This window comes from Ursus maritimus, unplaced genomic scaffold, assembly GCF_017311325.1.
Source record: "Ursus maritimus isolate PB19 unplaced genomic scaffold, ASM1731132v1 scaffold_27, whole genome shotgun sequence".
Classification (NCBI taxonomy): Eukaryota; Metazoa; Chordata; class Mammalia; order Carnivora; family Ursidae; genus Ursus; species Ursus maritimus.
Window position 1 is genome coordinate 37,689,788 of NW_024425230.1, and position 13,087 is coordinate 37,702,874.

Below are 13,087 nucleotides of genomic sequence, written 5' to 3' on the forward strand. Positions count from 1 at the left end.
GGGAGAAGCAGGCTCCTTGCTGAGCAGGGAGCCCAATGTGGGGCTTGATCCCAGGACCCCGGGATCATGATCCGAGCCAAAGCCAGATGCTTAACTGTCTGAGCCACCCAGGCACCCGAGCATGCAGCTCTTGATCTTGGGGTTGTAGCCCTACATTGGGTGTAGAGATTACTTAAAAAATAAAATCTTTAATAAATAAATAATAAAATAAAATTAGGAAGAACAAATTTGAGGCATCTAGCTGGCTCATTTGGGAGAGTGTGTGACTCTTGATGTTGGGGTCAAGAGATTACATTAAAAAAAAGAAGTCCAGGACTAGATGACTTCACAGGCAAATTCTACCAAACATTTAAAGGAGAATTAATATCTATTCTTCTCAAACTATTCCAAAAAGTAGAAAAGGAGAGAAAATTCCAAATTCATTCTGTGAGGCCAGCATGACTGATACCAAAATCAAATAAAGACACCACAAAAAAAGAGAACAACCAATATCTCTGATGAACATAGATGCAAAAATCCTCAACAAAATACTAGCAAACTGAATCCAACAATACATTAAAAAAATCAGTCACCACGATCGAGTGGGATTTATTCTTGGGTTGCAAGTGTGGTTCAATATTCACAAATCAATCAACATGGTACATCCCGTCAATAAGAGAAAGGGTAACAACTGATGATGATTTCATGGTGCCTGGTGGCTCAGGTGGTTAAGTGTCCGACTTTTGATTTTGGCTCAGGTCATGATCTCGAGGTAGTGAGATTGAGCCCAGCATCAGGCTCTGCACTCAGGGGGGCATCTGCTTCTCTCCCTCTGCTCCTCCCCCCACTCGTGCGCATGTGCTCTTTCTTTTAAATAAATAAATAAATCTTTAAAAAAAAGAACTATATGATCATTTCAACAGATGCAGAAAAAACATTTGACAAAATACAACATTCATAGGGGCGCCTGGGTGGCACAGCGGTTAAGTGTCTGCCTTCGGCTCAGGGCGTGATCCCGGCGTTCTGGGATCGAGCCCCACATCAGGCTCCTCCGCTATGAGCCTGCTTCTTCCTCTCCCACTCCCCCTGCTTGTGTTCCCTCTCTCGCTGGCAGTCTCTGTCTCTGTCAAATAAATAAATAAATAAATCTTAAAAAAAAAATACAACATTCATTTATGGTAAAAACCCTCAACAAAGTAGGTTTAGATGGAACATACCTTAACATAATAAAAATACCCACAGCTAACATCATTCTATATTGGGGAAAAAATGAGAGCTTTTTCTCTACGGTCAGGAACAAAACAGGGATGCCCACTCTCACCAATTTTATTTAACATAGTACTAAGTCCTAACCATAGCAATCAGACAACAAAAAGTAATATAGGCATCCAAATTGGTAGGAAGAAATAAAACTTTCACTATTTGCAAATGACACGATACTCTATATAGAAAACCCGAAGGCCTCCACCAACAAACTGCTGAAACTGATAAACAAATTCAGTAAAGACGCAGAACACAAAATCAACGTACAGAAATCTGCTGCATTCCTTCTTTTTTTCAAATTATTTATTTATTTATTTATTTCAGAGAGAGACAGAGCACACAGTGGGGAGGGGCAGAGGAAGAGCGAGAGAGAAACCTGAGCAGACTCCACGCTGAATGTGGAGCCCAATGTGGGGCTCAATCTCATGACCCTGAAATCAGACCTGAGCTGAAACCAAGTCAGATGCCCAACTGACTGCACCAGGCAAGCGCCCCTCTGTTGCATTTCTATACACTAATAACAAAGCGGCAGGAAGAGAAATTAAGGAATCAATCCCATTTACAATTGCACCAAAAATAATAAGATAGTTAGTCCTCCTTCCCAACATGGAGCAGTTAACATCACAGAGCTGAAATTGCCACAGCTGGAGAAGCTCAAGAGCTAGCTGAACCACAAAGTGGAGCTCTTGTCCACGTCCACTGCCCAGGTCAAGGGGTACAGACCAAGTGTGTGGAAGCCAGGGACCATCTGAATGTGCTGAAGATCAAGGGGAAAGAATTATTCATTCCACTGACAAGTTCTATGTATCTCCCTGGGAAGCTACAGGACGTGGACCATGTTCTCATTGTTGTGGGAATAGGCTACTATGTAGAAAAGACACCTGAGGATGCCAAGGACTTTTTTGAGAGGAAGACAGACTTCACCGAGCAAATGGAGAAAATCTAGCCATCTCTGCAGGCGAAGCAAGCCATGAGACAGGGTGTCATGGAGATCATGAGCCAGAAGATTCAGCAGCTCACAGCTGTGGGGGCAACTCAGGCTACTGCCAACCTGAGAGCTTGTTCTCTCTCTCTCTAATAAATAAATAAAACCTTTAATTTTTTTTAATTAAAAAAACCCCCTAGGTATAAACCTAACCAAAGAGGTGAAAGACCTGTACTCTGAAAATCATAAAACACTGATGAAAGAAATTGAAGATGATCCAAAGAAATGGAAAGACATTCCATGCTCATGGGTCAGAAGAAGAACTATTAAAATGTCTATACTACCCAAAGCAATCTGTACATTTAACACAATCCCTATCAAAATACCAACAGCATTTTTCACAGAACTAGAACAAACAATCCTAAATTTGTATGGAACCACAAAAGACCCTGAATAGACAAAACAACCTTGAAAAAGAAAAGCAAAGCTGGAGATGTCATAATTCTGGACTTGAAGTTATATTACAAAGCTGTAGTGATCAAGACAGTATGGTACTGGCACAAAAACAGACAGATCAATAGAACAGAATAGAACCCAGAAATGAACCCACAATTATATGGTCAATTAAGCTTAGACAAAGTAGGAAAGAATATCCAATGGGAAAAATACAGTCTCTTCAACAAATGGTATTGGGAAAACTGGACAGCTACATGCAGAAGAATGAAACTGGACTATTCTCTTTCACCATACACAAAAACAGACTCAACGTGGATTAAAGACCTAAATGTGAAACTCGAAATCATAAAAGTTCTAGCAAAAAGCACAGACACTAATTTCTCTGACATTAGCTGTAGCAACTTTTTCTAGATATGTCTCCTGAGGCCAGGGAAATAAAAGCGAAAATAATCTATTGGGACTACATCAAAATAAAAGGCTTCTGCACAGCCAAGGAAACAACAAAACTGAAAGGCAGCCTACTAAATGGGAGAAGATATTCTCAAATGATATCTAATAAAGTGTTAATATCCAAAATATATAAAAGACCTATAAAACTCAACACCCAGAGTGCCTGGGTGGCTCAGTCGGTTAAGTGGCTTACTTTGACTCAGGTCATGACCCCAGGGATCCTGGGATCCCCTGATCCTGGGATCCAGCCCTGCGTGGGGCTTCCTGCTCAGCAGGGAGTCTGCTTCTCCCTCTGCCCCTCCCCCTACTCATGTGCTCTCTCTCTCTCAAATAATCTTTTTTTAAAAAAGATTTTATTTATTTATTTGACAGAGACAGACAGCCAGCGAGAGAGGGAACACAAGCAGGGGGAGTGGGAGAGGAAGAAGCAGGCTCCCAGCAGAAGAGCCTGATGTGGGGCTCGATCCCAGAACGCCGGGATCACGCCCTGAGCCGAAGGCAGACGCTGGACGACTGCGCCACCCAGGTGACTCTCAAATAAATAAAATCTTAAAAAAAAAAAAACTCAATACCCAAAAAAACAAATAATCCAATCAAAAAATGGGCAGAAGAAATGAACAGACATTTCTCCAAAGATGACATCCAGATGGCCAACAGACACATGAAAAAAATACTCAACATCAGTTGTCATCAGGGAAGTGCAAATCAAAATTGCCCTGAGAGATCACCTCACACCTGTCAGAATGACTAAAATTAACAACACAAAAACAACAGGTGCTGGTGAGGATGTGGAGAAAGGGAAACGCTTCTGCACTGTTGGTGGGAATGCAAACTGGTATGGCCACTGTGGAAAACAGGATGGGGGTCCCTCAAAAATTTAAAAATAGAACTACCCTGTGATCCAGAAATCGCAATACTAGGTATTCACCCAAAGAACACAAAAATATCAATTCAAAGGGATACATGCCCCCCTATGCTCATTGCAGCATTATTTACAATAGCCAAATTACGGATACAGCCCGTGTCCATGGACTGATGAATGGATAAAGGAAATGTGTGTAGACACACACACGCGGGAATATTATTCAGCCTAAAAAAGAATGAAATCTTGCCATTTGCAATAATATGGAAGGAGCTAGAGATTTCACTTATGGTAAGTGAAATAAGTCAGAGAAAGACAAATACCATATGATTTCACTCACATGTGGAATGTAAGAAAGAAAACAAATGAACAAAGGAAAAAAAGAGGGTGAGTGAGAGAAAGGCAAACCAAGAAACAGACTCTTAACTATACAGAATTGATGGTGACCAGGGGAGAGGGGTGGGGGGTGGGGGGATGGGTTAAGTAGGTGATGGGGATTAAGGAGTAACTTGTGATGAGCACTGGGGGATGTACAGAAGTGTTGAATCACTATTTGTACAGCTGAAACTAATACTACACTGTATGTTTACTGGAATTTTTTTTTAAAGATTATCTTAGAGAGAGTAGATGGGGGGTGCAGAGCGAGAGGGAGAGAATCCTCAAGCAACTCCCCACTGAGCACGGAGCCCGATGTGGGGTTCAATCCCAGGACCGTGAGATCACAACCTGAGTCGAAACCAAGAGTCAGATGCTTAACCAACTGAGCCACCCAGGTGCCCCGACTAACTGGAATTTAAACAAGAACTTGAAAAAAATGCCCCAAATAAATATTTCCTAATAAATGCTGAATACATCTATTAAAAAAAGAGAGAGAGAGAGAGAAAGAATCAGAAAGTCCCTGTGTCCCCACAGGAGGTAAAATACCCTTGAGGAAAACAAGAGGCTGCTCTATTGACAGGCTCCCCCAGACAACAATCCCAATGTCCTGGAAAGGGGAGTATAATTTGAGTTCTTGTGTGTTCTGGAGACCCTCCAGGGCTGCCCTTAGAAAGACTGGATGGGAAAGGGATCTTGTAGGGGGCCCTCTGAAAGGAGAGGCAGCCAGGGCTTGCTAGTGTGGGATCCCAGGGAGGGCTGGGGACAGTGTTCTGGGCTGTGAGGGTACTCGCCCCCCAACAGGGCTGATTCAGACACTGAGGAAACAGAAGTGAGTGCCTGGGGTTGCTTTCTCAGCTCTGTGTTAGGCTGAGCACCAGGGAGGGATTCCTTCACCCTCTGAAGACCCAAAGTGAGGTGTCATCACTAACCAGAGGGCCCCATCCCTGGCATTCTTGAGGTGCTGTTTGCACAGTGACATGGTGTGGCCAGAGCAGCACCCAGAGTTCCGGCTGCAGGGACTGGCTGGACAAGGGGTTTTCCTTATCTGCCTCTGCCTTTCTGGAAAAGGTCATATCTGTCCCGAAGATGCAGGGAGGAGCTCTGCAGGGAACCTCTGTGTTACTGTCTACTTTTGGAAGATTAGAGCAATGCTTAATTTGCACATCACTTTTAGACATTTTCCTTTTGTATCCACACTCTCATCTGCTTCTCACCACACCCAGTGAGGCAGGCCGGGAGAAACCTCTGTTTTCTCACAGAGAGGACTGGCTCCTGTTGAGACCACTTAATGGGAGATTGTCTTCCTCCTGCTGCTTCCTTCCACATTCCCTGGGAAGTACTATTCCATGGCCCAGGCCAGGGCATACAAGGAAAGAGGAGACTGGGCCTGTTAGAAGCTTCTAGTCTGTGAGGAAAAGCAAAATAAGAATAACATCCAGTGGAACATGAGAAACTAGGTGTAGTAACAAAGTATTATTGTGATACACCATTTTCTTTTCCAAATGAATTGTTATTGTCCTTTATTATTTTAATATTTGAGAGAGAGAGAGAAGGGGAAAGGGCAAAGGGAGAGGGAGATACAATCTCAAGCAGATTTCACACTGAGCACAGAGCCCAACATGGGGTTCGATCTCATGACCCTAAGATCATGACCTGAGCCGAAATCAAGAGTCAGATGCTTCACCGACTGAGCCACCCAGGTGTCCCCGAAATGAATTTTTAAATCAACTTGTTGAATGCCACAAGAATTCCTCTTAAAACAATAGAAAAACTACCAAAAAAGTATAGAAGAGTATATTGAAGATATAACCAGAAAATAGTGGGGGGATAAAAGATACACTAGAGAGGATCATCAAACTCCAACTTCGGTTCTTTGGGAAAAAAAACTAATAAAACTGACAACATCTGACAAGATTTATAAGGTCTAAGAAAGAGAAGGCATAAATAAATAATATTAAGAATGAAAAAAAGGACATTACAATAGAGCAGAGTCAAATGATAGAGAATATGAACTGTGTGCCAATGAGTTTTAAAACTGCAGAAAATGTATATTATACATATATAACATATAACACCTAGATATAACTTAGATACATAACTTAGATATAGGTATATAACTTGTATATATGTGTGTGTGTCTATATAAATTAAAATTGACTCATGAAGAAAAAGAAAACCTGAATGTCATATAACAAAAGACAAGAATCACTAGCAAAACATCAGGACTTGATGGCTTTGCTGGAAAACATTTAAGTAACATCTAGATCATTCCAGCCTGATACAAAATCTTTCAGAGGTAAAAAAAAAAAAAAAAAAGAGAGAGAGAGAGAAAGAAAATACTCTCCAGCTGGTATAAGGAGTTTCTATATCCTTGATAATAAAACAAGACAAGGATAGAACAATAAAGTAATATTTTGCCAGGCCAATCCCACTAGAGAAATTAAATATAAAAGTCTAATAACAATGTCAAGAAACTGAGTACAAAAATATTTAAAAATACAATGTGATCAAGTTGTGTTTTTCAGTGGCTTGAGTGTGTGCCCCCTCTCGCCCCCGGCCAAATTCCTTTGTTGAAACCCTAATCCCAGTGTGATGATACAAGGAGGTGGGGATTCTGGGAGGTAATTTGGTCATGGGGGTGGAGCCCTCATAAATGGAATTAATGGCCTTATTAATGGCTAGGGAGCTAGCTAGCTCTTTTTCCTACCATGTGAAGAAGATACAATAAGTCAGCTGTCTGCAGTCTGAGGAAGGGGCAGGGGCAGCAACTATCTTTTGGCACCCTGATCTTAGACTTTCAGCCTCTAGAACTGTGAGAAATAAATTTCTGTTGTTCGAGCCACCCAGTTTATGTGTTGTTGCTGTTTCTTTTTTTTTTTTTTTAAATATATGCGTGGCTCACATTTGTGGCATCTATTTTATTGCCAGTGGGCTGTGTGGCTTTAGATTAACCCCCATGTGTCATCCTGATCGCCTCTCGAGTCTTTTTTTTTTTTTTTGGCAGACAAGAGACAGTGAGAGAGGGAACACAATCAGGGGGAGTGGGAGAGGAAGAAGCAGACTCCCCGCTGAGCAGGGAGCCCGATGTAGGGCTCGCTCCCAGGACAGTGAGATCATGACCTGACCAGAAGGCAGACGCTTGACAACTGAACCACCCAAGCGCCCCGCAGTTTATGGTATTTTGTCTAAAACAGATTTATTATAGAAATGCAAGACTGGCTGGACATTTGGAAATCACTCAATGCCACCCACCACATTAACAATCTAAAAGAAAAATCAATAAATAAAGTCTTAAAAAAAAAAAGTGGCGCCTGGGTGGCTCAGTGGGTTAAGCAGTTAAGCGTCTGCCTTGGGCTCTGGTCTGATCCCGGAGTGCCAGATCAAGCCCTGAGTCTGGATCCCTGCTCAGTGGGGAGTCTGCTTCTCCTTCTGCCCCTCCCCCTGCTCGTGTTCGCTTGCTCTCAAATAAATAAAATCTTTAAAAAAAAATTTTAAATAAAAGAAAAATCATATGATCATAACTTAATAGATTCAGTAAAAGTTCTTAGTAAACTGAGAATATAAGCATCCTTTACCCCATAAAAGGTATGTAATACCTATAAGACACATCAAAGTCAATAGAGAAGCATTTAAAAGCATTCCTTTAAAATCGGGCATCAGAAAAACGGTCCACTTAACTCATTTCTACTTATTATATAAGAAACATTGTATATGCTGACTGCTCAATAAGAAAAAATAAATCTAAATAGTAGAAGAAATGAAAAGATCCCAGATAATATGATTTTGTCAATAGAAAATGCAAAATAATCTACACACAACTTATTAGAGTTAATGAAAGAGTCAAGTAAGATTGCCAGATATAAGATCCTATACAAGAGTCAACTACATTTTTTTTTTTTTTAATTAGACTCTACTCCCAGTGTGGGGCTTGAATTCAGGACCCTGAGATCAAGAGTCATATGTTCTACCAACTGAGCCAGCCAGGTGCCCCGAGTCAACTACATTTACCCACAAGAGCAATGTATAGTTAGGAAATGCAACTTTAAAAATTAACAAAGGATGTAAGATCCTTAGTAGACATTTTTAACATTTTACTGAAAAAAATAAAGAAGACTTAAACATACAGAGAGACAAATCCTGTCCATTAACAAGATGAAGATTCAATTCTCCCTAATTAATTTACAGGCTTAATACAGATCCAACAAGGATTTTCGTGGAAATTGACAAGGCAATTTTAAACATTTTTGAAAGACCAAAAGGTAGCCAAATTACCCCTAAAAAGAAAACCAACTAGAGGAACTAAGGCTATATGATTTCGAGTTTTATCTTATTATAAACCCACAGCAATTAGGATGTATGGTATTTCAAGGAACAGAATAGAGAGCCACAATGTTTATGGCATTGACTGTGGTGATGGTTTCATAGATGCATATACTTATTTACAAACTCACCAAGTTGTATACATTAAATAGTACAGCTTTTCATAATCAATCATACTTCAATAGACTGGTTTAAGAAAAAATTAGAGAGAGCCCAGAAACATTCCCTTGTATATAAGGAAAGCTGATTTATGTCAGTGTTGTCACTGAAGATCAGTGGGAAAGGAGAAACCAGTCAGTAAATAAATAGTGTGGGACAACTGTCAGTCAGTGGGAGGAGGGGGGGTGGATAAAAACTGATCCACACTTCACACTATGCACAACAATTCGGTTCCAGAAGAATCAAGGACTTAAATATGAAAGACATAGCTTTAAAAGATAGAATTTCCTTAATAACTTGAGGTAGTGATTTATTAAACAAAACACACAAAAAAAGCACAAATCAGAATGAAAAAAATCAATCTGACATTAAAATTAAGACCAGTTCACCAAGACACACTATAAGAAGAATGGAAAGGGAAGCTATAAGCGGAAAGAAGGTAACTGCATCATATAACCAACAAAGAATTACTATTTACAATCTCTCTTGGGGCACCTAGGTGGCTGAGTCGAATAAGTGTCAGACTCTTGGTTTCAGCTCTGGTTGTGATCTCGGGGTTGTGGGATCTAGCCCCGCGTCAGGCTATGCACTCAGCATGGAGTCAGCTTGAGGTTTCTCTCTCCCTCTCCTTCTGCTCCTCACCCTCATTTGTGCACGCGTGCGCTCTCTCTCAGATAAATAAATCTTAAAAAAATAGAAGTCTCTCGAGTCTAGAGGCTGTGTTAAAAACACTCCCAAAATAATTAAGACAAAGATTCACAATATAAGGAAAAAAATGGGTGAAAGACACGTACAGGCATTTCAATGAAGGTAAACCATGATGGCCAAAAAAAAAAAAAAAAAAACAACTTTGAAAAGATACTCAACCTCAGTAGTAATTAGAGAAATGTACATTAAAAAACTACCGTCAGATATCATTTCATAACTACCAGATAGACAAAAATTAAAGTCAGCAAACCAACGGCCAGTAAGGACGAGAAGCTATGGAAATACACAAATGCCATTGATGGAAATGGGTACATTCACTCCTGGGACAAATTATTACATTTACCTGCCCTGACCCAGTGGTTCTATTCCACACTTTAGAAAACGAAAGTCTTGCAGGTATTCATTGTTAGTAACATCATACTAATAACCAAAATCTAGGGAAAGAAACCAAACCTCCACGAAGAGAGAAAAGATCTATGAACTGGTCTGTTCCGGCAATGTAATTAATACAAAACCTGTACTGCCCAATACGCTCATTATTTTCACCTGCTGGTTGAGCGCTTGAGGAGCAGCTAGTCCCGATTGAAATACAGAAAGTGCAAGATACATGCTGGATTTAGAAGGTTTAGCACCAAAAAAGACAATGCAAGCACTTTTAATCTTCTGTATTGGTTTCACGATGAAACAAGATCTCGGACTAGATTAGATAAAATCAACTCCATACGGTTTCCTTTTATCTTATTTAACGAGCTTCTTAAAAAACTTTAAATTCTCCTGCTTCTACTTGACAGGAGAGCAACAGAGCCTTTTTTTTTTTACTTAACTGCCTTGTAAAACTAAACCCAGAATGAAATCTCGCCCTTTGCAAATATGTGGATGGAACTAGAAAATATTATGTTGAGCAAAATAAAGACAAGTATCATATGATTTCACTCGTATGTAGAAGTTAAGGACAATCACAGAAGAAAAAGAAAAGTGAAAAGCTGAGGTAAACTTTCAAGTCCCGCTGTTTCCACTTGGAAAGAGAACCGCAAGTGAAAAAACAAAAAAAAGAGCCAACACACGTAACCGACCGAATAAACTCCCGAATTTCAAACAAACAACTCCAAAAAAACCCCAAAAGGAGTACTATTCTAATGCTGCAAAACGTAGATAAAAAACCACCACGTAATCCATTTCATACACCCAAAACTAAAAAAAGATTAACCCAAACACTTAAACATAAGCAGATACTAAAAACATGTGCTAAATAAAGAACATGAAATTCACGCGTTCGAAAAACACCGATCTGTTTTTAAAAACCATATATAAGCCTCGCCAAAGCAAGGCCTCAAAAAATTGGTTTAAGACTCAGAGTTGTTCCTCTCCACGGAAATCTTTAGTAAAAGGCGAAAGATTTATACGATCTGAAGAGAAACCAGAGTACGTTGATAAAGTCCTGTAACTCACACCTCAGGTAAAGAAAACTCCTAGTACACTGATGGTGTCTAGTTAATACAAGACTCAGAGCCTGAATAAAAATTTTTAGGTTACCCTGTAAGTAGAGATCTAATTGTAAGACATATGAGTGGGAGAGTTTTAAGGTTTTATTGTTTTAAATTTGTACCGTGTGCAGTGCACTGTGGGTATGCAAATAATCGAGTCACCCCTGTTTCGGTTGGGAAAATAGGTTCGTATTCACGCTGTACCTCGGCGTTACCGTTAGGGGGCGAAGCAGAGGATGGACTGACTGGGATCTAAACGCCCTATTGATAAGAGACTCGGGCTTTATGTTTTATATATCTGTACGCAGTTTGGTTTCTGTCGAGTAAAGACTGCCATTAAACCGAATAAGAGAAAATTAGCAAATAAGTGATTGATACAAAATTCAGGACGGTGGTTCCTCCCTTCCCTGGGAAGGGAGGGGTAAGGTTGGGAAGGGCACACAAAGGTATTTTTTCGTAAGCTGCGTGGTAGGCACACGGGTGTTTTGTTTGTTTGTCCTGTTTTAACCGTGCACCTCCAGATTGTACACTCTTCACCATTCTGCATTTTCGTCTGCCGTTTGAGAAAAATTCCTGTCAGGGTCTGGTTTAAAATTGGAGCCTGCGTGCTTGGCTTCAGGTTTCCTGCCCCACCTGCTGCTGTTTTGGGAGATGAAATCTTGTATTCCAGGTTCAGATCCCGGGTCTCCATATCCTGTGTTTTTACTTTTTTTTTTTTTTAAGTTTATTTTATTTTTTAAACTAATCTCTACACACACTGTGGGGCTTAAACTCATGATCCCAAGATCAAGAGTCAGGTGCTTTTTGAATGGAACCAGCCAGGCACCCCACCCTTATAGTATGCTTTTAAAATGTGCTGTTCTGTATGTATTGTTCTTTGGTGTGCTTGTTGATTCTGATTAGTGAAAGAAACAAACCTGAGAAAAATAAAACAAGATGAAATCAGAGAGGTAGACAAACCATAAGAGACTCTTAATCATAGGAAACAAACTGGGGGCTGCTGGAGGGGGGGTGGGGGGATGGGGTACCTGGGTGATAGGCATTAAGGAGGGCACTTGATGGAATGAGCGCTGGGTGTTATATACAACTGATGAATCACTGAACTCTACTTCTGACACTAATAATAGACTATGTTAATTAACTGAATTCAAAAAAAAAAAAAAACAAAAAACCTCCCAGAAAAAAATAAAATAAAACGTTCTTTCCTCTGTGGCGCTCAGTTACTGGATCCGACCTGCCTGCAAGGGTTCCCTAACTATCGTGGTAACTGAACAGCCTCGAGAAAGGAAATTGCAGCTCTTTTTGTTTTTTCTAGCTGATTATATAAACATTTTCCTTCCCAGCTTTGACACCTTCTTTAAATTGACACTCCCCCCCCCCCCACTTCGCTGGTTCCTTTGCTCATAACTAGTCAATCATATGTGACATGTATTTTATTTTTTTATTTTTATTTTTAAAGATTTTATTTATTTATTTGACAGAGACAGCCAGCCAGCAGAGAGGGAACAGAAGCAGGGGAGTGGGAGAGGAAGAAGCAGGCTCATAGCGGAGGAGCCTGATGTGGGGCTCGATCCCAGAACGCCGGGATCACGCCCTGAGCCGAAGGCAGACGCTTAACGACTGCGCCACCCAGGCGCCCCATGACATGTATTTTAAATTTTACATTTTAATTTTTTAAAAAGTCTACTACAGGGGTGCCTGAGTGGCTCAGTAGTTAAGGTTAAGCGTCTGCCTTCCCCTCCTCCTGGCCGGGGAGCTTGCTTCTCCCTCCCCCTCTGCCTGCCCCTCCCCTTGCTTGTGCTCTCCCTCTTTCTCTCTGTCAAATAAATAAATAAAATCTTCAAAAAAAGTTAAAAAATTAAAAAAATTAAAAGTCTATTACATTTTAAAAACAATTTTATTGGCTATGATTCACTTGCCATACAATTCATCCATTTAAAGTGTATAATTCAATGGTTTTTAGAATATTCAGAGTTGTGCAATCATCACCACAATCTAACTTTAGACCATTTTTGTCACCTCAGAGAGAAACTCTACCCATTAGCAGTTATCCCCCCACCCCCACCCCCAAACACTCCCTGTTCCCCAGCCTCTGGGGAACTT

At 40.5% G+C, this 13,087-nt stretch overlaps 1 non-coding gene and 1 pseudogene across 1 annotated transcript; one reads left to right on the plus strand and one right to left on the minus strand.

Annotated features, from left to right (window-relative positions):
- The first annotated feature begins 635 nt into the window (after nt 1-635).
- On the plus strand, nt 636-2,320 carry LOC103679159 (annotated as a pseudogene).
- Nucleotides 2,321-10,810: 8,490 nt separating this feature from the next.
- Nucleotides 10,811-10,926, minus strand: LOC121105585. The gene has a single exon (XR_005838196.1). It is a non-coding gene; the product is annotated as a U5 spliceosomal RNA (small nuclear RNA).
- Between the last annotated feature and the right edge of the window lie 2,161 nt (nt 10,927-13,087).